The following is a 23,554-nucleotide window of genomic DNA, read 5'->3' on the forward strand; positions in this document are numbered from 1 at the left end:
AGACAAACCAATGTAACATTTGGAGATTTGCTAATATTTCTGATTGTAAGTGTAGGTAACACATTATAACTTGTAGTCCATCATTTCAAGGTAGAGTTAATGATTACTGAAAAGTCTTCCTACACATTCTCTGGTCTGGTCACATATTCTGCATGACTAAATATTTCACAGTCTCTTTTGTCAATATATATAAAATAGTTTGCAAAGATATACACAAAAAAATAAACAAGCATTACACTCCTCAGGTAGTTTTATTAGCTATATATATGTGTGTGTGTGTGTGTGTGTGTATATATATATATATATATATATATATATATATATATATATATAGTGTTTTGTTGTTTTGTACCAAATCTCTCCATTATTTACTTTTGTAGCAAGCACAATTTTTGTTTTCTAATTTAATTTGGTACAAAATACACTTAAAGACTTGTTATCTTTGCATTTTAATAAAATTGATTTGTGTAACCAACAAATCAATAGTATAATAAGTATGGCTACAAAATAAAAAACAAGGGTAAACAGTGATGGAATAAAAATAAGCAGATCAAGGGAAGTGTGCTATCATAAAATAACTGTAGCTTCAACATCTTGAGTACCAGTTTACTGGCAGATAATGAACATCCAATCACAAGGGATTTTTCCTGAAGGGTGTAAAGCTGGTTTGGAAATTCTTCAGTCACAGAGCTGCCTACAATGCCAATTAGAAACTGACAGACACTAGATGTGCTTGGAAGATTAAACACTACGTACAGAAACAGCAGTTACTAAGCTCTTCAGTAGTTCCTTATCTTTTTTTTTTTTTCATCTTGTTGAACTGACAGCACAATGAATGTGCTACAGTCTGTGGGTCAAAACCAAGTAAATACTGTGTAAAGTTGGCAGATGGTCATTTTTCCAGCTAAGATCAAGAAAAAAACAATTTCTGATAAAACAGAGGTTTTGAGTCAGAATCACTCTCTAAAGTGCAAAATTGATGGTCCATAATCTCAAATAGCTAAAACTCCTGCAGAATGAAAGGGAGAGACATGAAACAGGGAAATAAATTACAGTCAGTGCTAGTTAATTTAGGAAAAGGGAAAAATAAATCCAACTCAAGTAGGTAAAGTTTATCAAAATATTCAGTGACGTAGCTTTCCCCACTCTCTGTCACACACGCTTTCTAACAAGTATATTAAGGCCAGATTTAACCTGAATGCATTTTTTTTATTAAGATCTGAGATAGGAACGGTCATACTTAGTACTGAAAGGTAGACAATAAAATGGGCCATGAAAGGGGCAGGGGAAAGGTACTGTCTCTTGTTCAAGGGATTCAACCAGAGATAAAACCTATATACAAGCATGTGTGTAGCTCGAAATAAAAATAAAAGGACTATTTCATGTCATGACTGCTTGTTGGCTTCCTCTTCATATGCATTCCCTGTGCCATTCTGTACATAGGATGAACCAGAACCAAGGCCATACAAATGACCACAATATTTGGCATCATCAATATGATCTTCAAAGGACATTTCTCTCATTTTGAAAAACGCCATTCCTGTGAGCAATGCATCAGATCCTGCCTGATGTTGTGGTCCTATCCGTTCCAGCTCTAACTGTTCTGCCACCTCCTGAAATCCACCTTTGAGATTTTTGCAGCTCTTCATGAGGTACTTCACATCATAAATGACAGGAAAAAACAATCTAAGGATCTCAAAGAAGTCAAGTTCTTCTTCAGGCAAGTTAGAGTTGGTCAGGATTTTGATTAAATAGCCAAAGTCGTAACCGCTGTGAAATGACAACCATTTGACCCCTTCACAGAGGACCACTCCTGAAGTCATAAGAAGTTCTGCGAAGTACTGGGTCTCAATTCCTTCTTCCTCATGTTTTTTAAACTGAATACCAGATGTTGTTAGTAGCTCTATAGAGTCCTGGGCATACATGTCCTCCGTCAAATTAAATTTAAAATTAAACTGCCATGTTGAAGTTCCTGGAGGGCATTCTCCTTGCTCATTCATAAATGTCAGTCCTAGCTGAATTATCTTTAACAAGTCTACATTACACCGCAGTAGTTGGTATTGATAGTCAGCATTGCTCCTGAATTCTCCAATGGGTCTTGCAACCACACCTGGAAATTCGGTGTCCATAGCAACGTAATTATATTTTCGGATAACTTGACGAATTTTCTTCATCTCTTCATCCAAGTTGCAAGCCCCAACTTCACAAATTCTTTGGCTATGATCTACAGTTGCTGCTGGCATACTGAGGGCACAAAGGAGTCTAGATGCCAAGCATCAAAATGTTATACTTGATTGAAGATTTGTTTCATAAAATACTGTTTTCTTTATTTATGTACTTGTGTCGCTGAGCTCGCGCTTCTCCTCCTCCTCCTCGCCATAGAGACAGCACCCGGCGGCGGTGACGGTGGCCGTAGCGGCGGCGGCAGCGGGCGCCCCATAGACACCTCTCGCCCAGCAAGGGGGAAAGGCGAGCCGGAGCTGCGCCGCACCGTGCGGCGCCGTCGCTTTTCGCACGTCCTGGCGGCAATTTCTTAAAATAAGACAATTATAAAGTTTGTCACATCAATTAACTCTTCCTTTCATACAAGATTTCTCTGTAGCATGTGACAGAGTTTAATAGAATTTTACCATGGTAGAACTTCTTTCAAAATGGGAGTAAATCCTCTCAAATCCTGCCATTGCTTTACTTTATTTTATTTATATACATGTATTTTTAATTGTACTATAGGTTCTGGAGTGCATGTGCAGATCATGCAAGATTGTTGCATAGGTACATACACGGGAATGTGGTTTGCTGCCTCCATCCCCCTGTCATCCATATCTGGCATTTTTCTAGATGTTATCCCTCCCCAACCTCCCAACCCACTGCTGTCCCTCCCCCAACCTACCTCAACAGACCCCAGTGTGTAATGCTCCCCTCCCTGTGTCTATGTGTTCTCATTGTTTAACACCTGCCTACGAGTGAGAACATGCAGTGTTTGATTTTCTGTTCTTGGGTCACTTTGCTGAGAATGATGGCTTCCAGATTCATCCATGTCCTGAACTCATCATTTTTTATGGATGCATAGTATTCCATGCTGTATATGTGCCACATTTACCTTATACAGTCTATCATTGATGGGCATTTGGGTTAGTTCCAGGTCTTTGCTATTGTAAACAGTGCCACAATGAACATATCTGTGCATGTGTCTTTATAATAGAACAATTTATAATCCTTTGGATATATACCCAGTAATGGGGTTGCTGGGTCAAATGGAATTTCTATATCTAGGTCCTTGAGGAATCGCCACACTGTCTTCCACAATGGTTGAACTAATTTACACTCCCACCAACAGTGTAAAAGCATTCCTATTTCTCCACATCCTCTCCAGCATCTGTTGTCTCCAGATTTTTTAATGATCACCATTCTAACTGGCATGAGATGGTATTTCAATGGTTTTGATTTGCATTTCTCTAATGACCAGTGGTGATGAGCATTTTTTTCATACATTTGTTGGCCTCATGTATGTCTTCTTTTGTAAAGTATCTGTTCTTATCCCTCACCCACTTTTGAATGGGCTTGTTTGTTTTTTTCTTGTAAATCTGTTTTAGTTCTTTCTAAATTCTGGATATCAACCCTTTGTCAGATGGGTAGACTGCAAAAATCTTTTCCCATTCTGTTGGTTGCTGATTCACTCTGACTGTTTCTTTTGCCACACAGAAACTGTGGAGTTTGATTAGGTCCCATTTGTCTATTTTGGCTTTTGTTGCCAATGCTTTTGGTGTTTCGGTCATGAAGTCCTTGCCTATGCTTATGTCTTGAATGATTTTGCCTAGGTTTTCTTCTAGGGTTTTTATAGTGTTAGGTCTTATGTTTGTCTTTAATTCATCTACAGTTAATTTTAGTGTAAGGTGTCAGGAAGGGGTCCAGTTTCTGTTTTCTGTACATGGCTATCCAGTTTTCCCAACACTATTTATTAAATAGGAAATTCTTTCCCCATTGCTTGTTTTTGTGAGGTTTGTCAAAGGTCAGATGGTTGTAGATGTGCAGCATTGCTTCAAAGGCCTCTGTTCCATTCCATTGATCTATATCTCTGTTTTGGTACCAGTACCATACTGTTTTGATTACTGTAGCCTTGTAGTATAGTTTTAATTCTGGCAGTGTGATGCCTCCAGCGCTGTTCCTTTTGCTTAGAATTGTCTTGGCTATGCGGGCTCTCTTTTGGTTCCACATGAAGTTTAAGGTGATTTTTTCCAGTTCTGTGAAGAGGGTTATTGGTAGCTTGTTGGGGATAGCATTGAATCTATAAATTACTTTGGGCAGTATGACCATTTTGATGGTCTTGATTCTTCCTAACCATAAGCATGGAATGTTTTTCCATCTGTTTGTATCCTCTCTTATTTCCTTGAACAGTGGTTCATAGTTCTCCTTGAAGAGGTCCTTTACATCCTTTGTTAGTTGTATTCCTAGATATTTTATTCTTTTTGTTTCAGTTGTGATTGGGAGTTCACTCTTGATTTGGCTCTCTGTTAGTCTATTATTGGTGTTTAGGAATGTTTGTGATTGTTGCACATTGATTTTTGTATCCTGAGACTTTCCTGAAGTTGTTTATCAGTTAAGGAGATTTTGGGCTGAGATTATGGGATCTTCTAAATATACAATCATGTCATCTGCAAATAGGGACAATTTGGCTTCCTCCTTTTCTAATTGAATTCCCTTTATTTCTTTTTCTTGCTTGATTGCGCTTGCTAGAACTTGCAATACTATATTGAATAGGAGTGTTAAAAGAAGTGCCATATTTCAGAGGGAATGCTTCCAGTTTTTCAGTATGATATTGGCTGTGGTTTTGTTGTAGATAGCTTTTATTATTTTGAGGTATGTTGCATTGGTACCAAGTTTATTGAAAGTTTTTAGCATAAAGAGTTGTTTAATTTTGTTGAAGGCCTTCTCTGCATCTATTGAGATAATCATGGGGTTTTCGTCTTTGGTTCTTTTATGTAGTGGATTACATTAACAGACTTGCGTATGTTGAACCAGCCTTGAATTCCCAGTATGAAGCCTACTTGATCATGATGGATAAGCTTTTCAATGTGCTGTTGCAATTGGTTTGCCAGTATTTTTGAAGATTTTTGCGTCTATGTTGATCATGAATATTGGCCTGTAGTTTTCTTTTTTTGTTCAGTCTCTGGTGGGTTTTGGTATCAGGATGATGTTGGTCTCATAAAATGAGTTGAGGAGGATTCCCTCTTTTTGCATCGTTTGGAATAGTTTCAGAAGGAATGGTACCAGCTCCTCTTAGTACGTCAGGTAGAATTCGGCTGTGAACACTTCTGGGACTGGGCCTTTTTTAGTTGGTAGGCTATTAATTGCTGCCTCAACTAGAGCCCTTGTTATTGGTCTATTCAGGGTTTCACCTTCTTCCTGTTTTAGGGTTGGGAGGGTGCAAGTGTCCGGGAATTTATCCATTTCTTCCAGATTTACTGGTTTGTGTGCATAGAGTTGTTTGTAGTAATGTCTGATGGTAGTTTGCATTTCTGTGGAATCGGTGTTGAGATCCCCTTTATTATTTTTTATTGCATCTATTTGATTCTTCTCTCTTTTCTTTTTTATTAAGCTGGCTAGTGCTCCCTATATATTGTTGATCTTTTAAAAAAACCAGCCCCTGGATTTATTGATTTTTTAAAAGGGTTTTTTGTGTCTCTATCTCCTTAAGTTCTGCTCTGATCTTAGTTATTTCCTGTCTTCTGCTAGGTTTTGAGGTTTTTTTGATCTTGCTCCTCTAGCTCTTTCAATTTTGATGATAGGGTGTCGAATTTAGATCTTTCCTCACTTCTTGTTTGGGCATTTATTGCTATAAATTTCCCTCTAGATAGTGCTTTCAATGTGTCCCAGATATTCTGGTACGTTGTGTCTTCATTCTCATTGGTTTCAAAGAACATCTTTATTTCTGCCTTCATTTCATTGTTTATCCAGTCCATATTAAAGAGTCAGTTGTTCAGTTTCCATGAAGTTGTGCAGTTCTGAGTTACGTTTTTAATTCTGAGTTCTAATTTGATTGTACTGTGTTCTGAGAGACTGTTTGTTATGATTTCCATTCGTTTGCCTTTGCTGAGGAGAGATTTACTTCCAATTATATGGTCAATTTTAGAGTAGGTGGGATGTGGTGCTAAGAAGAATGTATATTCTGTGGATTTGGGGTGGGGAGTTCTGTAGATGCCTGTTGGATCTGCTTGATCTAGATTTGAGTTCAAGTCCTGGATATCCTTGTTAATATTCTGTCTTGTTGATATTCTCCTGTATTGGGTGGTATATATTTAACATTGTTAGCTCTTCTCATTGCATTGATCCTTTTACCATTATGTAATGCCCTTCTATTGATTTTTCTTGGTTTAAAGTCCATTTTATCAGAGGCTAGGATTGCAACTCCTGCTTTTTTTTCCCTCTCCATTTGCTTGATAAATCTTTCCCCATCCCTTTATTTTGAGCCTATGTGTATCCCTGCATGTGAGATGGGTTTCCAGTATACAGCACACCAATGGGTCTTGACTTTTTATCCAATTTGCCAGTCTGTGTCTTTTGATTGGGACATTTAGCCTATTTGCATTTAAGCTTAATATTGTTAAGTGTAAATTCAGTCTTGCCATTTTGATACTAGCTGATTGTTTTGCCCATTAATTGATGCAGTTTCTTCATTGTGTCAATGGCTAGGTTGAAAGTTATTTTCTTCAAGGATATTGAATATTGGCTCCACTCTTCTTGCTTAGAGGATTTCTGCCAAGAGATCCACTGTGAGTCTAATGGGCTTCCCTTTGTGGGTAACCCAACCTTTCTCTCTGGCTGCCCTTAGTATGTTTTTCTTCATTTCAACCCTGGTGATTCTGATGATTACGTGCCTTGGGGTTGTTCTTCTTGAGGAATATGTCTGTGTTGTTCTCTGTATTTCCTGAATTTGAATGTTGGTCTGCCTTGCTAAGTTGAGGATGTTCTCCTGGATAATATCCTGAGGAGTGTTTTCCATCTTGGATTCATTCTTTCCATCACATTCAGGTACACCTATCAAATATAGATTAGGTCTTTTCACATAAGCCCAAATTTCTTGGAGGCTTTGTTCATTTCTTTTCACTCTTTTTTCTCTAATCTTGCCTTCTTGTTTTATTTCATTGAGTTGATCTTCAATCTCTGATATCCTTTCTTCTGCTTGGTTAATTCAGCTATTGAAATTGTGTATGCATCTTGAAGTTCTCATATTGTGTTTTTCAGCTTCATAGAGTCATTTATATTCTTCTTTTAGCTGTGTATTCTTGTTAGCATTTCATCTAACCTTTTTTCAAGGTTCTTATCTTAGTTTACCTTCTGAAGCCTGTTTCTGTCAGTTCATCAGACTCATCCTCCATCCTGCTTTGTTCTTTTGCAGGTGAGGAGTTATGATCTCTTGGAGGAGGAGAAGCATTCTGGTTTTTGGTGTTTTCATCCTTTTTGTACTGGTTTCTTCTCATCTTCATGGATTTATCTACCTGTGGTCATTGTAGTTGGTGACTTTTGAATGGGGTCTTTGAGTGGACATCTTTTTTGTTGATGTTGAAGCTATTTCTTTCTGCTTTTTAGTTTTCCTTGTAACAGTCAGGCCCCTCTGCTGAAGGACTACTGGAGGACAACTCCAGACCCTGCTTGCCTGGGGATCACCCACAGTGGTTGCAGGACAGTAAGTGTTGTTGCTGGTTTCTTTTTCTGTTATCTTTGTCCCAGAAGGGTACTCGCCAGATGTCAGCCAAAGCTCTCCTTTATGAGGTATCTCTTTGGATGTATGAGGGCTGGGGAGCTGCTTGAGAAGAGAGTCTGTCCCTTATAGGAGCTCAAGTGCTGTGCTGGGAGCTCCTTTGCTCCATTCAGAGCTGCTGGACAGGTACGTTTAAGTCTGCTACAGTGGAACTCATAACCTCTCTTTTCCCAGGTGCTCTGTTCTTGGAGAGTGAGGCTTTATTTATAAGTTCCTGACATACTGCTGCCTTTTTTCAGAGATATCCTGTCCAGCAAGGAGGTAGAGTAGTCACAGCCTGTCAGCAGAGGCATTGCTGAGCTGCCATGGACTCTGCCAAGCCGCTGTGTAAACTTCCTTGAGGTTTTATTTACAGAGGTACAGTTAGAACTGCCTCAGTAATGGTTGTCTGTCTCAGTAATGACGGACTGTCTTGGTAATGGTGGATTGCCTCAGTAGTGGAAGACCCCCTTGGTAATGGCAGACACTCTTCCCCTCAATCGAGCTGGACCATCCCAGGTCCAGCTGCACTTGCTGTGAAACACTCAATCCAGAGCATTTCAGATTGCTGGTCTTTTTGAGGGTGGGCCTGCCAAGCCAGATCACCTGGCATCCTGTTTCAAACCCCTCTTTCTCAGTTGAATGGGTGGCTCTATCTCCCTGGCATTTCAGGTGCCAGTTGAAATGGCTGCCAGGTTTGTGTGAAATTTTGTATGAAACTCACAGCACTGGCTGAAGCAGCTGTGCTGGAAACTCGTGGTGCTTTTTGGCCTGGGAATCTCCTTGTCTGTGGGCAGTAAAAACTCATTTGGAAATGCACTGATCACTCATCCTCTGCTTTGTTCTGACTGGGAACTGCACTCTAGGGCTGTTCCTATTTGGCGATCTTGGATCTCTCGCCACTGCTTTATTAACTAAGTTCATGTGATAAGTGAGACATCTCAAGTAACTGGAAAAAACATAGACTATTGAATTAATTGTGTTGTAACATTGTGGGCAACGTCTGTAAAAATAAAATATGTCCATATTTGATACTGCATACCAAGATAACTTCCAAAACAATACAAGTTTTAATGCAAAAACCAAAATGTTAAAAATACAAAAATAATACAAAAGTTATTTTATAATCTCAAAGTGAAGATGACCTCTGTGACTATTAACACAAATTCCAGAAGCCACAAAAGAGTAGCCTAATATATTCGCCTCTGTAAAACTTGTAACAAACAAACAAAAAACTTCTGTATCATGAAAACACTAAGCACAAAGCAAGAACATGTAATAAACTGGGAAAGAATTCTTCTAATTCATTTCTTTGACTAAAGGCTAAGCTCCCGTGTATGTAAGAGCTCTTACTGGTAAAAAAAAGGATAACAACCCAGAATAAAAATAAAAATTTTATGAACAGATGTTTTACAGACTGCAAGTGACCCTTGAACATATAAAAAGATGTTGTCACTCCTGATGAGAGAAATATAACTGAAAACTATATTGAGACATATTTTACCTATCAGATTTGCAAAATTAAATTTCAAAATTTGCTAACACAGCATTGGTGAGGAAGTAGGAAACAGATGCTTTCATACAATTGTGGGATGGCAGGTTGGTACAATATGAAGAAGTGGCACTTTGGCAGTGTATATTGCAATGGTTCATATCCTTTCAATTTAACTAATCCACTCCTAAGAATTCACCGGAGAGGTTACTTGCATATATGCCAATAAAGATGTACAAGATTATATGTGTAAAACCGTGCAGCCCTATTTGTGACAGCAAATATTTGTAAACAGCCTATTTCATCTATACAGAAATAGTAAAATAAATGATATACCTAACCAAATACTATTTAAATATTTTTAAATTCTCATGTATTAATATGAGAAGATTTTCAAGATACACTTAGTGGAGAGGAAAGTCAAGTCTGTAACAGTCTACTACAATACCATCATGTATAAGTGTATGTGTGTTTTCCTTATTTAAAAAATAATATCCGAAAAGATGAAGAAACTAGGTCAGATCCAGTGGCTCATGCCTATAATCCCAGCACTTTGGGAGGCTGGGGAGGTGGATAGTTTGAGCCCAGAAGTTTGAGATCAGCTTGGACAATATCTTGTCTTTACAAAAAGTGGAAAAAGTAGCTAGGTGTGGTGGCACACATTTGTAGTCCCAGTTACTCAGGAGTCTGAGGTGGGAGGATCCCTTGAGCCCATGAGGCAGAGGTTGCAGTGAGCTGGAATCCTGCCACTGCATTCCAGCCAACGTGACAGGGCAAGATATTGTCTCAAAAAAACCGAAACAAAACAAAACAAACTAAAAGCGATTACCCATCAGAAGACAGAGGAATGAATAGTGCAGATGGTACACAGGGAAGGGTAGAAAACTTTTCACCACTTATCTTTTATACTTCTTGATATTTGTTTCATGCTTATTAAACAGTAGCAATTTATTAAATAAAATAATTTTAAAACTGAGGTATATATTCTCAGTTTGCCATGATATTACAAAACTTAATTTTCTGAAATGTCATTTAGTTTTGATATTCATTTATAAACCTGAAGTGGTGTGGCACACTTATATCTTTATATTTATTCCTTGGCCCTCTGCAGGCTAGCTTCTACTGAATTTGCTATTTCAAAACTCACTAACAGCTTCCTAATTCCCAAATCCAATAACAACTTTTCCATTCTCCTCTCATTTGAATTCCCTTCTGTGCTGGGTGCTGCTGACCACCTGCTTCCTTATTGAAACACTGCCCCTTCATTAGTACTTTATCACCTACTAAAGTCCTGGGTCTTTGTCCTTCTAAAATCCAGGCTCTCCTTTCAAGCATTCACTCTTCCCTGAGCTCTACCAATAGCAGGATAAGAATAAGATTGTTTTCAATTGTATTTCCTAGTTAAAACCTTACCATCCCTGACACTGGCTGGAGTTTGTAATACCTACTGTCTAAAGCACTTAATAATCAAAAGCACTCTTGCCAAAAACTAAAGATTAACTTTGGTTGAAGAGGCAGTAAATAATTAGGCACTTTATTATTTCATTTTCTTCTAGTTACTATTCTCTGTTTTGAAGGTGTTACACAGAGTACTTAGAAACAGTAGGATTGGAGCCTGGGACTTGAGAGGAACAACCTTTGAAATCAGATTACCTTGGCATAAATTCCAACCTCATTCCTAGCTAGCATGTAATCTTGAGTGAGTTATTCAAACTTTACTGAAGTGAGTTACTACAACTGTACCTGTCTTGTTTACATGTCCCTAAAATGGAGGAGCCATGATAGTACCCAATTCATTGCACTCCTGGGTAGTGTTTACGAGGTAATAGATGTAGAATCACTTTGAACCATTCCTGGCATTCAGGCTCTTGCATCTATGGCTAATAAAAGTCCATGTAGAAATCTGTAGAGCCCTAATTCCAGAGTCAGAATCCTTATTTCTAGTCTTCTTTTCTGCTACTACCTTGATCTATGCTTTGAATACATTTTCTGAGTTTCAGCCTCCATGTTTATAAAACAGGAAGCTAAAATACAATCTCTAAAATTTTTTTCTGTCAATATAATTCTAAACATCTCCTCTGAGGAACAATGCCTTAAGCTGGTTACTTCAAAGTCTCATAGCTAAAGCACTGCTTTGTGTATGAATTGGGAAGTTTTTTCTGAAGGTCAGGATTAATGACTTTATAAAATGAGAAACATACAGGCTTGGTTTATGAAGATATTTAGTATGTTACTCATTTTTAAACAAAGCCACTTCTGTAAGGACAAGAAAAAAAATCTTATTCATAAGAGATAAAGTGGTTCTAAAGTTGAATGTTTATCTAATCAACATAGACTAAAATTGCATAGATTAGAAATAGGTTGATCAAACGGGCACAGTGGCTTATGCCTTGGGAGTCTGAGGCAGGTGATTGCTTGAGCTCAGGCATTCAAGACCAGCCTGGGCAACAGAGCAAGACCTCTGACTCTATAAAACACATACATACACACACACACACACACACACACACAGAGCTGGGCGTGTTGGTGCACACCCTTAGTACCAACTACTCAGAAGACTGAGATAGAAGGATCTTTTGAGCCATGATCATGACACTGCACCCCAGCCTGGCCACTAGAGCAAGACCCAGTCTCAGAAAAGAAAAAAGAAAAGAAAAGAGAAAGAAAGAGAAAAAGAAAAAAAGAAAGAAATCAGTTGATCAACAGAAAAACCCTTACATTAGAAATAAGGTATTTTGACATCACTAAGTTGAAATTTGACTATTAGACCTCAATCTTATTTTTGAAAACAAGTTACTCCTTAAATCTCACATTCTTCTGGCCCCTTGGCTAAACCTTTGGGGCTCTGTCTTTAATACTTTACTCTCTTTACTCCTTAAGTCCAGTGTAGTCCTGATCCTAAGCTGATCTTTTGCTTCACTTCATTGCCACAGTGTCTAAATTTTCTACACATCTCAACCTGGTGGCTAAAGACTGGCTGACTTTGGCCTTTTTACTATCAAGGAATCACAAAGTCCACTGCCAAATGCCTTTTTCTTTAAAGCACTTCTCCTGAAGACTTGTATTTCCAAAATTCATATTGGTTTGCTACTCTCTCATTAGTAAGTCTAAATTTCTCTGCCAGACTCAGAGTTAGGCCTCCTTTAACTGCTCTAGCCTCTTTTCTTCCCCTCTGTCCCATGTATTTTGGTTTCTTCATGGACTCCATACACAATTTCCTCCTCATTACTGATCTCCTGCAGAAAATTAACATATCAAGCCTTTTTTTTTTTTTTGTGGAGAGAGGAACTTGCTCTGCTGCCCAGGCTGGAGTGCAATGGCACAATCATAGCTCACCACAGCCTTGGAGTCCTGAGCTTGAGTGATCCTCTTGCCTTAGCCTCCTTAATAATTAGGACTACAGGCAAGCATCAACACACCTAATTTTTTTTGTAGCTATGTTGTAATTTTTTTGTTATGTTGCCCAGGCTGTCGAGCCTTATTTTTTTAATTGAAATTTTATATATTTACTGATATATTTCTATGTATTTGCTATTAATAACTCAATTTCATGACTGAAATTATTTTAGGTTCATGAATTATAAAAAACTTAAATGGTCATCATAATGCAGCGATGTACTTACTTTTTGGGAATATATGACTTGAACTTAAAATTAGTTCTTTTATTGACCAGTTGTGTTTCTGTTGGCAAGTCATACTCTGAGCCTCACAATAGTGTTATAAAATTTAATATTTTCATTTAATATTTAATATTAAATGAAATATAAAATTTTAATATAAAATTTAGTATTTTCATTTAATATTTACTATTTTGTCAGCCCTAATTGCAATATCAATACCGTTGTTTTCAACGTGTTATTTCCATACAGAACAACACATCCTTAAAGTATTAGATAAATAGAAAGTATGTTAGAAGGTGTTTAATAAGTATATGAAATATGCTTCAAAAAGCCATGAAGTGAGTTTCAAATGTAAAACAAAAAAAAAATGGTGTTAACTGTAAAGCCATTGGTATTAACAGTTTAGTCCTAAGTATTCAATTAGATGGCAATTCTTATAAGAAGGAATGATAACAATAAAATTGATGAGACACTGTTTACTGAAGTGTTTGCTAAAAGAAACATTACTATCAGCTGACTATACCCATGGCAAGTTACAAGAGACCTTTCCTAATTGCATAGTGTTGTCATTGATAAAAGATCTATTTCTGGCCGGGTGCGGTGGCTCAAGTCTGTAATCCCAGCACTTTGGGAGGCCGAGGCGGGTGGATCACGAGATCAAGAGATCGAGACCATCCTGGTCAACCTGGTGAAACCCCGTCTCTACTAAAGATACAAAAAAATTAGCTGGGCATGGTGGCACGTGCCTGTAATCCCAGCTACTCAGGAGGCTGAGGCAAGAGAATTGCTTGAACCCAGGAGGCGGAGGTTGCGGTGAGCCGAGATCGTGCCATTGTACTCCAGCCTGGGTAACAAGAGCGAAACTCCGTCTCAAAAAAAAAAAAAAAAAAAAAAAAAAAAAAAAAAAAGGATCTATTTCTATGACTAGAGAAAGCCTAATTAGGGCCTCTTTACAGAGTAATTCTGATTCTATATATTTTTTTCCTGTGACCATTTCTTTGTGGCATCCACAGGCAACTACATTGAAATCAGCGGAGACTTGACCTATTGAGGAAGTTTAATGGGAAATGCTAATGACCAGAAAATGTTAATGAGCTAGGAATATATATCCCATTCTAGCTAAGATGAAAAGCATCATAAGAGAATAATGAACATTAGAACTCACAACTTGGTTGTCAAATTATTTTATAATAATTTAAGAATATAGGACTAAAAAGCAGAAATACAAAATATTTTGAAAGATTATTTAGTTGTTGAAGTGTCTTTTGTAAGAAGTGGATAAACTCTCTGGATTCTTTAATATTGTTTTCTAAATTTTCTACAGTACTTTAGCATTCATTGAACACAAGAGTTAATTTAAAACTGAAATAGTAACAAAAGTAGAGTTTGCGTATATCTATGGAAAGCTAAGACTTTTGGTCTTAGCAGAGACTTTTTAAAGAGATTTTTGTCTCTTAGACACAGACAGCCAACTGTCCAGCAAAATTTGGACTTCCTTTCCCATCGTTTAGAATTGTTGTGGAGATGCAATTGCCCAGATAGTGATTATACCTCCAAATTATCTTTGCATCCAAGTAGGACCATGTGACCAGGCATCCCCACTGGGATATGAACAAGTGAACCATTTCTGAGATGGAGGAAGAAAGGAAGGAGAAAAAAAGAATACCAATTAAAAAAATCTAAATTGCGAGTTGCTTAATGTGTTTCAATAGGACAAGTATAGATTATTTAACTGAGTTGTTATCTAATTCAGTAAAATGCCTAAAGAGTAGGACATGATTTAAAGTTATGTCTTGATTATAAATAACTCTCAGATATCTCTGGCCACTGGAGATAGAGCTTCATCCCTGGCCACTGGAGATAGAACTTCTCTGCTAAATAAATTATTATTAGTCCTAGATTTCTGTACTAGGAAGAAGTTTATTAGAGTTTATTACAGTTTCAGCCAAAGGAAGAAAGTGAATAGTAAGGAATTGAGCTGCACATAATGAAAGACCCAAGCATTTGAGCAGGCGTTACTTCAGTTCTGATCAAAATAATTAGTGTTCAGTGGGTATGGTGTGTTAGTGGGACTGTGATTGGTGGTGGCCAGAGACTGCTGAAAGAAGAGCCAGAAAGCTAGAAACTTGGAAATATTCAATTTAAATTTAAGTCCCAGGTAGGTAACCGTAAGAATGAGCTTGATGACTTCAGAAAAGTTTTAGTCAGAAAATAGACAAGTAGCCTCTGACAAAAAGGAGGGTTTTGCATAGGTAGGTCAGAACAGTATTTTTTAAATTTCAGAGCAGTTAAGTTTTGCATCTATCCTCCTTAAGGGAGGAATTAATTGGATATTAGAGTGGATTCTGAAGGATAGATGCAAAATTTAATAGGAAATCAAGGGTTTTTTTCATCCTTTTACAGTAATATTCAATTAAATTATGTAATAATAAAGCAATACAGCCAGCATAAACATTTTGGGGTACACAATGACTGTTGGCACATCAGCCATTGCTTTATTACAAACTGCCCTCAAAACTTAGTGTTTCAAAGCACTTACTTTTTGACATTTTTAATTAACAAATAATTTGCAATTGTATTTATATGGGGTACAATATGATCTTTTGATACCTCTATACATTGCACAAATTAAATCAAGATTAAATTAAGCTAATTAACATGTCTGTCCCCTCATCTACTTGTCCTTTTGTGCAGTGAAATATTTAAAATCTAATCTTTTAGCAATTTTGAAATATATAATGTTATTAAATATGGTCACCATGTGGCACAATAGACCACTAAAATGTTTTCTAGAACTAAAAATAGGACTATTTTCTATTTAACCGAAACTTTATATCCTGTGACCAAAATCTTCTCTTCACCACCTCCAGACCCCCTACCATGGATAATCACCATTCTACTCTTTGTTTCCGTGAGTTCAAAGTTTTTATTTTTGCATTTGTGAGAATACAATAAATATATGGTTATTAACTATAGTTACCATGTTATAGAAGAGATCTCCTGAACTTATTCCTTCTACCTAACTGAAATTTTATATCTCTTGACCAACATTTTCTCAACCCCTTCCTTTTCTTCCCACTGTCCTAGCCCCTGGTAACAACCTTTCTACTCCCTACTTTTATGAGTTCAACTATTTTAGATTCCACACAGAAGTGAGAACATGCTTTCTGTTCTTGGCTTGTTTCACTTGACATCATGGCCTCCAGAGTAACCCACATTGAAGGAAAGAACAGGATTTTCTTCTTTTTATGGCTAAATAGTATTACATTGTGTATATGTATTACATTTTCTTTATTTGCTCCTCTGTTTGTAGACACTTAAATTGATTCCATACCTTGGTTGTTATTCATAATGAGAAATAAACATGAGAGAACAGATATCTCTTTGACATACCAATGTAATTTCCTTTGGATATATACTCAGTAGTGAGACTGCTGGGTCATATGGTAATTTTATTTTTAGTTTTTTTTGAGAAACCTTCATACCGTTCTCCATAATGGCTGTCTAATTTACATTTCCATCAACAGTATACAAGGGTTTTCTTTCCTTCACATTCTTGCCAACACTTATCTTTCTTTATTGATAATAGCTATTCCAACAGGTGTAAGATGATATCTCATTGTGGTTTTAATTTACATTTTTCTTAAGATTAGTTACGTTGAACATTTTTTATATATTTGTATGTCTTCTTTTGAGCAATGCCTATTTAGGCCTTTTGTTCATTTTTAATTGGATTGCTTTCTTGCTATTGAGTTTTAAATACATTTTGGGTATTAATCGACCCTTTATCTGATATGTGGATTCTAAATATTTTCTCCTATTCCACAGGTTGTCTCTTTGTTGAGTTTTTCCCTTGGTTGTGCAAAAGCCTTTTAGTTTGATGCTCTGCCATTTGTCTGTTTTTGCATTTGTTGCCTGTGCTTTCAGGTTTATACACACACACACACACACAAATTATTACCTAGACCAACGTCATCGAGAGGCTCCCCTATGTTTTCTTCTAGTAGTTTTACAATTTCAGGTCTTTTAAGTCTTTAATTCATTTTGAGTTGATTTTTGTATATTGTGTAAGATAAGGGCCTAATTTCATTCTTCTGCATTTGTGTATGCAGTTTTTCCAACATCATTAGAGAAGGGGCAGTCCTTTCCCCATTATTGTTCTAGATAATCTGATCAACAACGAGTTGACTGTAAATCTATGAATGTATTTCTGGGCTCTCTCATCTGTTCCATTGAGCTAAGTATCTGGTTTTATGCCAGTACCACACTGTTTCATTACTATGGTTTTGTAGTATATTTTGAAGTCAGGTAGTGTGATGTCTGTAGCTTTGTTTCTTCTGTTTGTTTGTTTGAAATGGAGTTTCACCTGTGTTGCCCAGGCTGGAGTGCAGTGGTGTGATCTGAGCTTACTACAACCTCTGCTCCAGGGTTCAAGTGATTCTCCTGCCTCAGCCTCCCAAGTAGCTAGAATTACAGGTGTGTGCCACAATGCCAAGCTGATTTTTGTATCTTTAGTAAAAACAGGGTTTCACCATGTTGGAAGGCTGGTCTCAAACTCCTGACCTCATGATCCACCTGCCTCAGCCTCCTAAAGTGCTGGGATTGCAGCCATGAGCCACCAAGTCCAGACTGCTTTGTTTCTGTTTGGTTTTTGTGGGTTTTCTGTTTTTGTTCAAGATTCCTTTAGTTGTTTGGGGGTCTTTGCGGTTTCATGCACATTTCATGATTATTTTTATGTTTCTATATAAAATGTCATTAAAATTTTCATTGAGATAACTTTGAATCTATAGATCATTTTGAATAGTATGGACATTTTAACAATATGAGTTATTTCAATATATGAACATGGAGTATCTTCCCATTTACTTATATCTTCTTCAATTTATTTAATCAATGTTTTATAGCTTTCAGCGTGCATGTCTTTCCCTTTTGATTAAATTTATTTCTATGTATTTTATTGGGGTTTTTTTTGAGCTATTGTACATTAGATTATTTTCCTGATTTCTTTTTCAGTTAGTTAGCTGTTAGTATGTGGTGATGCTATTTATTTTCATATGTTGATTTTGTCTTCTCTAACTTTACAGAATTTGTTTCTTAGTTTCAACAGTTTTTTGGTAGATACCTTAGGTTTTATAAGATCATGTCATCTATAAACAGAGACAATTTAATCTTTGATTTCCAATTTGGATGCCTTTTGTTTTTTTCTCTTACCTAATTGCCCTGGCTAGGACATTCAGTACAGTGTTAAATATTAGAGGTAAAAGTGGGCATCCTTGTGTTGTGCCTAATTTTAGATGAAAAATTTTTAACCTTCCCCCATTGAATATGATGTTAGCTATGAGTCTGTCATATATGACCTTTATTGTGTTCAGGAACATTCCTCTATATCTGCTTTGTTGAGAGTTTTTATAAGAAAAGGGTGTTGAATATTGTAAAAATTTTTGGCATTAATTCAGGTGATTATACATTTTTTTCTTCTCCATTCTGTTAATGTGTTGTATCACATTTACAGAGTTGTTTTTGTTTAACTGTTCGTGCATCCCTGGGATAAATTCCACTTGAATATTGTGAATAATGTGCTGTTGAATTTACTGTGCTATTCAGTTCAGTTTGTCAGTATTTTATTTACAATTTTTACACATATGTTCATCAGGGATACTGCCTTATAATTTTCTTTTTTTCTTTTTTGTAGTGTCCTCATCTGGCTCTAACCTGATAATACTGACATCATAAAAGAGTTTAGAAATATTCACTCCTCCTCAATTTCATGAAAATGTTTGGGAAGGATTGGTAATAATTATCTAGATGTTTGATGTTTGTTAGAACTCAACAGTGAAGCCATAAGGTTCTAAAACGTTCTTTGATAGGAAGCTTTTTATTACTGAATCTAGCTCCTTATTCATATTTATCTGTTCAGATTTTCTCTTTCTTTATGTTTCAGTCTTGGTAAGTTGTATGTCTCTAGGAGTTTATCAATTTCTTCTAATTTAATTTGTTTCTGTATAATTGTTCATAGTAGTCTCTTACAACTCTTTGTATTTCATTGTATCAAATGTAATGTTCTGTTTTTCCCTTTTATTTATTTTAATCTTCTCTCAGAAAATAAAATTTTTAATGGCATTCATTGGTTTCAACATTATAGGTTATAATAAACAGGTATATTATATACTTCCTCAACCAAGATAATTCATTTAACTAGCAATAATATTTTATAATGATTGAATATAAGTAAATATGGTTATATGACTGGATGTGGCCAAAAATTCTTCACTTTCTCCACTGTAGATGTTATGGAATTGTTAAGTGACTTTATCACAAGCTATTAGGCTCTGAATGTAGCATGTTATATTAATGGTATAATTGTGACATCTTTTCCAAATTCATATAATTTATATTTACCATTGATATAAAAGGTAAAGCCTTTGAAAGAAACACTTACCTAGACCAATAAACAATTTCTTGAAGCACTACATCTAGTGTTAAATTTCAATGCTCACCTTCCCAAATCTCTAAGAGAATTCCAGGTGTGTCACATAATGGTCAATCTATTTTAATCCACATTTCTAATGATAGATATGTCAATGTAATTAAAGACATAAAACAATTCCTTGAAATTACCAATATGACCTATACTGAAGTACAAATTTAACAGCAGGTTGAAAGACTCGATGTTTGACTACTAGTTCTTTTAGTGTGTACTACTACTACTGATAATAACAATAATAATAAAGCCTTCGCAGACTTTATGGTTCACAAAATACATTCTCATAGTATATTCTTTTCTAAGTGATTGTGGAACTGTACTCTATGCCCAGCACTATTTTCTACTTAATAATGTCTCAGATTTGACCAGTGCTTCTTTCAAAATTAATCGTGTTAACTCTGATACTACCTGGAAGATCTGTTCCACTTCTGATTTTTCTTGGCAGTTCATAAATAATCTGCCTCATTCATGATTGCCTCTTAGAATGTCCTTTCTGTGTTATTTTTCAAATTTCTAGTTGTAACATCTGTTTCAACCCCCTCACAGCAATTTTTTGGGATTCTAGATTTCATCACTTATTGTGAATACCAACTGGACCATGTATAGGAAGCTTTGCTTTAAGAAATTTAAGCTGGCTGTGGTCCAGTACTCTGTTGATGATAATAACTCCTGACTTTAGAATTGTCTTTAATTACGGCTAAGCAGGAATGAAGTTAATTAGAGAATGTAATATACAATGAAAGGAAATAAACTTGGTGAGAAACTATTCTGCTCAAAATACTTTTAAACTTTTCAGAAAAAAATTAAAAGTTTTACTCAGAAGAATCACTAGGGGCAAAATCTAGATTTAAGACAAATGCAGAAAGCAGGATATAAAATATTTAGAGTCAGTGCTTAGGCAAGAATTGATTCAAAGTAAATTAAACCTTTTTAAAAAAAAAGCTTGAAGGAGGAAACTACAAATGATGTGTCTTCTGAGGGAGTGAGGGAAACATTTTTACTTATGAGGAATTGACTAATCTTAGGTTAGTCACAAGTTTGTGAGTTTTCATTATTATTATTATTATTTGGTCATCTGGATAGGAGAGGTATGAACTGTTTAGAAGTCACTTAAAATAGGTTGTATGTCTTAGGTAAATAATTAGGACTAGAGTGGATGTATTCATATATTCTATCTAATTAGAGCAGGCAGGAGTGATAAATGGAAAGCTTGCCAGTTATTTCTGCACCCTCTGAATCAAACTCTAGAAGCATTAGACACACCATAGGAACTTGTAAAATGCAAATTCTTAGGCTCCACCTCATATTCTTGTACCAAAGATTTGGGGTGAAAATCTAAAATCTGAATATTGGATTTTGAGACAGATGTTCCATGGAACACATTTTTAAAAAACACTGCTAAATTGTGTGATAAATTTATCATTTCATACTAAAACAAGAAAGAAAGCTTGTTTAAACAGTAAAATGAATAAAAATTACCATGAAATGTGAAATACGAATTTGCCGTATTTGCAAAAACTGCCAAAGTTTTGCAGGCAAAACAGCAGTGCTTCAAGTATTTATAAACAGATATTTGCATACATTGTGCAGTAGATATACACCCTATTTCTTTAATCATTAATTTTTAGTGTTAGAACCATCGAGAAAAATTCTAATATGTATAAATCTGACTTGTGCATGGCCACAGAATTGAATGTAGACTCTTGACAGGCCACCTGTGTTCAAATCCTGCACTATCGCTTAATAGATGAGTGGACTTGTATACATTTCTTAACCTCTTTGTGCCTTAAATTTCTCATCTGTAAAATGGGAATGATGATAATACCTCATGGAGACAATTGAGAAGAGTCAAGTATTTCATACGTATAAAATGTTTAGAAACTTTCCTAGACTATCATAAGCCCTCAATTAACAATTTATTAGTTATCCAGTAGGTAACTGCTAAAATAAATAAACTGATAGACTACAATAACATATTTGGGATAAATTGAAAACATTATTGCTTAGCCTAAAATGTTAACGCATAAGGAGAATAGAGAATAAAGTTAAAATTAGAGTAAAGGCTCTACTCTGATCTTAAGCATTAGCTGTCTCTCAAGTTGCTTACTAGTGCATTTTCTAAGTAATGTTTTCAAAAAATTCGTAATTGTTTGTCCTATTTTTAAAAGAAAATGAAAAAAGAATTGACTGGAAATAATTTAGGGATACTAGAGCAAACTTCTAATTTGCTTTCTTTCTGTGGAATCCTGTTTCTCGTGTTTTCTGTTCTCCCCACTACTGTATTTTCCTGAGGCCATGATTAAAGCAGAAAAATGTTTTTCACCTTTACCCTCTTCTTTCCTATATTCAAAAACAGTACAATTTTTATATAACTTCACTCATAATAAAATAGAAAACACAAAATTCACAAAACAGTGTTTCTTCCTTGGACCTATGGCCAAAACGTGGACAATTAGAAAAGTAAAGATTCTGAGACTCTGTGTGTTAAAGAAAATTAGCCTGACCATCATCACTTCAACTCCATGGTAGACTGTCCAGCTAGTGAGCCATACAGGACTCACAAGAGAGGATGTTCTTTATTAGAGTGCATATCTATCAACAGCAAAGCTCCAGTTTTGGAGCTAGGGTCTGACACAAGATTTCATATCACGGAGAAAGTCAAAGCAGAAGAGCCCTCAGATGTGGAGGCAAGATTCAGAGTGAGGTAATGGATTAAAACTCAGGGCAAGAAATCAGGCTCTCAAAAGAGAAGAAATCAGGCTCTCAAAAGAGAAGGAAGATCAATAACAAAAACCCACAGCAGTCACGTGGGGGTCATCAGATTCCGGATCTGGCAGAGGAGGCCAGTGGTAAGTCTAGATATGTGGGGCATCTACAGCTGTTGAAAGCTTCCTTCTTGAGTCTGAATTGGCTCAGAAACTAGCAAAATAGAGCCTCCAGTGAACCTTTCAAATAATAGATAGGTCCAGTGAATTTGGTTGAATTGAATGAAATACAAGATCATTTCTTCAATGCCACACTGCTATGCCATATTGTGATTCGGGTGATAACAAATTGGCCTTGCTGAGTAGAACAGCAAATGAATCTTGGAGAGGATAGTGCTAGTGAAGATCAACACATGGAGATAATAAATCACTAATGAAAGGGTTACTTGCAACTCAACAACATGTGTTTTATGTTACATAAAGCAGTTTTAAGAACTGCTAATTAACTAAAACAAATGAATTACTGAATGAAGTTTTCTAAAAAGGAAAATGCATTGTAAACATTATTTGTTAGGATGGACATAAAATATAAGATTGTTGCCCAAAAGACTTTTTATTCTAAGCTTTGTACTTTGGATGACTCGTTTTATTTTAATTTTATATCAGTTCAATGTTAAAGTTTATCATTTTCTTAGGACATAACAGTCCTCACGTATAAAAAATGTACATTATAATAAAATGGAAAATAACTCTAAAATGACATCTTGGATGTGGTAGAGATCTTTGCTTGCTTTCCTGATTTCTTCTTCAATATTTAATATTTTTCTAAAACCTGTTCTTTTGTACTAACTTAGTACCTAGAAATATAATTTTGACTATAACAATTCAAGGAAAACACTAAACTTTATGATACATTACTGCAGGGCTTGTCTCTTGGCAAGAAGCAGGAATGGTTGGCATTAACGAGAGAATGACAGTTCTGAAAGAAAGCCAGCTCATGGTATTATGAATCATAGAGCTCTAAAACATTTATAAATGAATGAAAAGGCTTGGGGCTGACATGAAATATGAGTCTCATTATAGCACTGCAATTTCTCCAGCAATGCCTCAGAGGGATATGACACCTCCCAAGAAAAGCTGTAAGACTTCCATTATATAATTTTTCTACTAGTTGGTTATGGTCAAGGCGGAATAGGTCTGTATCTCTGGGGTGCACATGGCAACATATCTCTACATATAAATGTTCCCATGGTAAAAATCCTTCAAGACTTCTTTCCTCTAGAAACCAAACATTACTGTTGACCTTCAAGAAATAATATGAGTCTCCAGCAAGACTTTTCCAATCTTTTCATTTCTCTAAGCAATATTCAGATAGCCTATAATGTGTCTATTGTTTTCCACTCACATGAGATGACAAAAACTCAGTAACATTAACAAAGATAGTTCCCAGGGCAAAGAAGCACAGGTTATTTAGTTAATTATAATTATTGTGCAAAGAAAAAAAAAGGATGATCA

General features: G+C 36.0%; 1 long non-coding RNA gene and 1 pseudogene across 2 annotated transcripts in view; one reads left to right on the top strand and one right to left on the bottom strand.

Annotated features, from left to right (window-relative positions):
* Nucleotides 1-23,554, top strand: part of LOC141580171 (uncharacterized) — a 202,579-nt gene that overhangs the window by 178,489 nt on the left and 536 nt on the right. The gene's annotated exons all lie outside the window — the stretch shown is intronic.
* Nucleotides 524-2,518, bottom strand: LOC101031923 (CCR4-NOT transcription complex subunit 7 pseudogene; annotated as a pseudogene). The gene has a single exon (XR_012512040.1). The product of XR_012512040.1 is annotated as a CCR4-NOT transcription complex subunit 7 pseudogene (transcript).

This window comes from Saimiri boliviensis, chromosome 10 (assembly GCF_048565385.1).
Source record: "Saimiri boliviensis isolate mSaiBol1 chromosome 10, mSaiBol1.pri, whole genome shotgun sequence".
NCBI lineage: Eukaryota > Metazoa > Chordata > Mammalia > Primates > Cebidae > Saimiri > Saimiri boliviensis.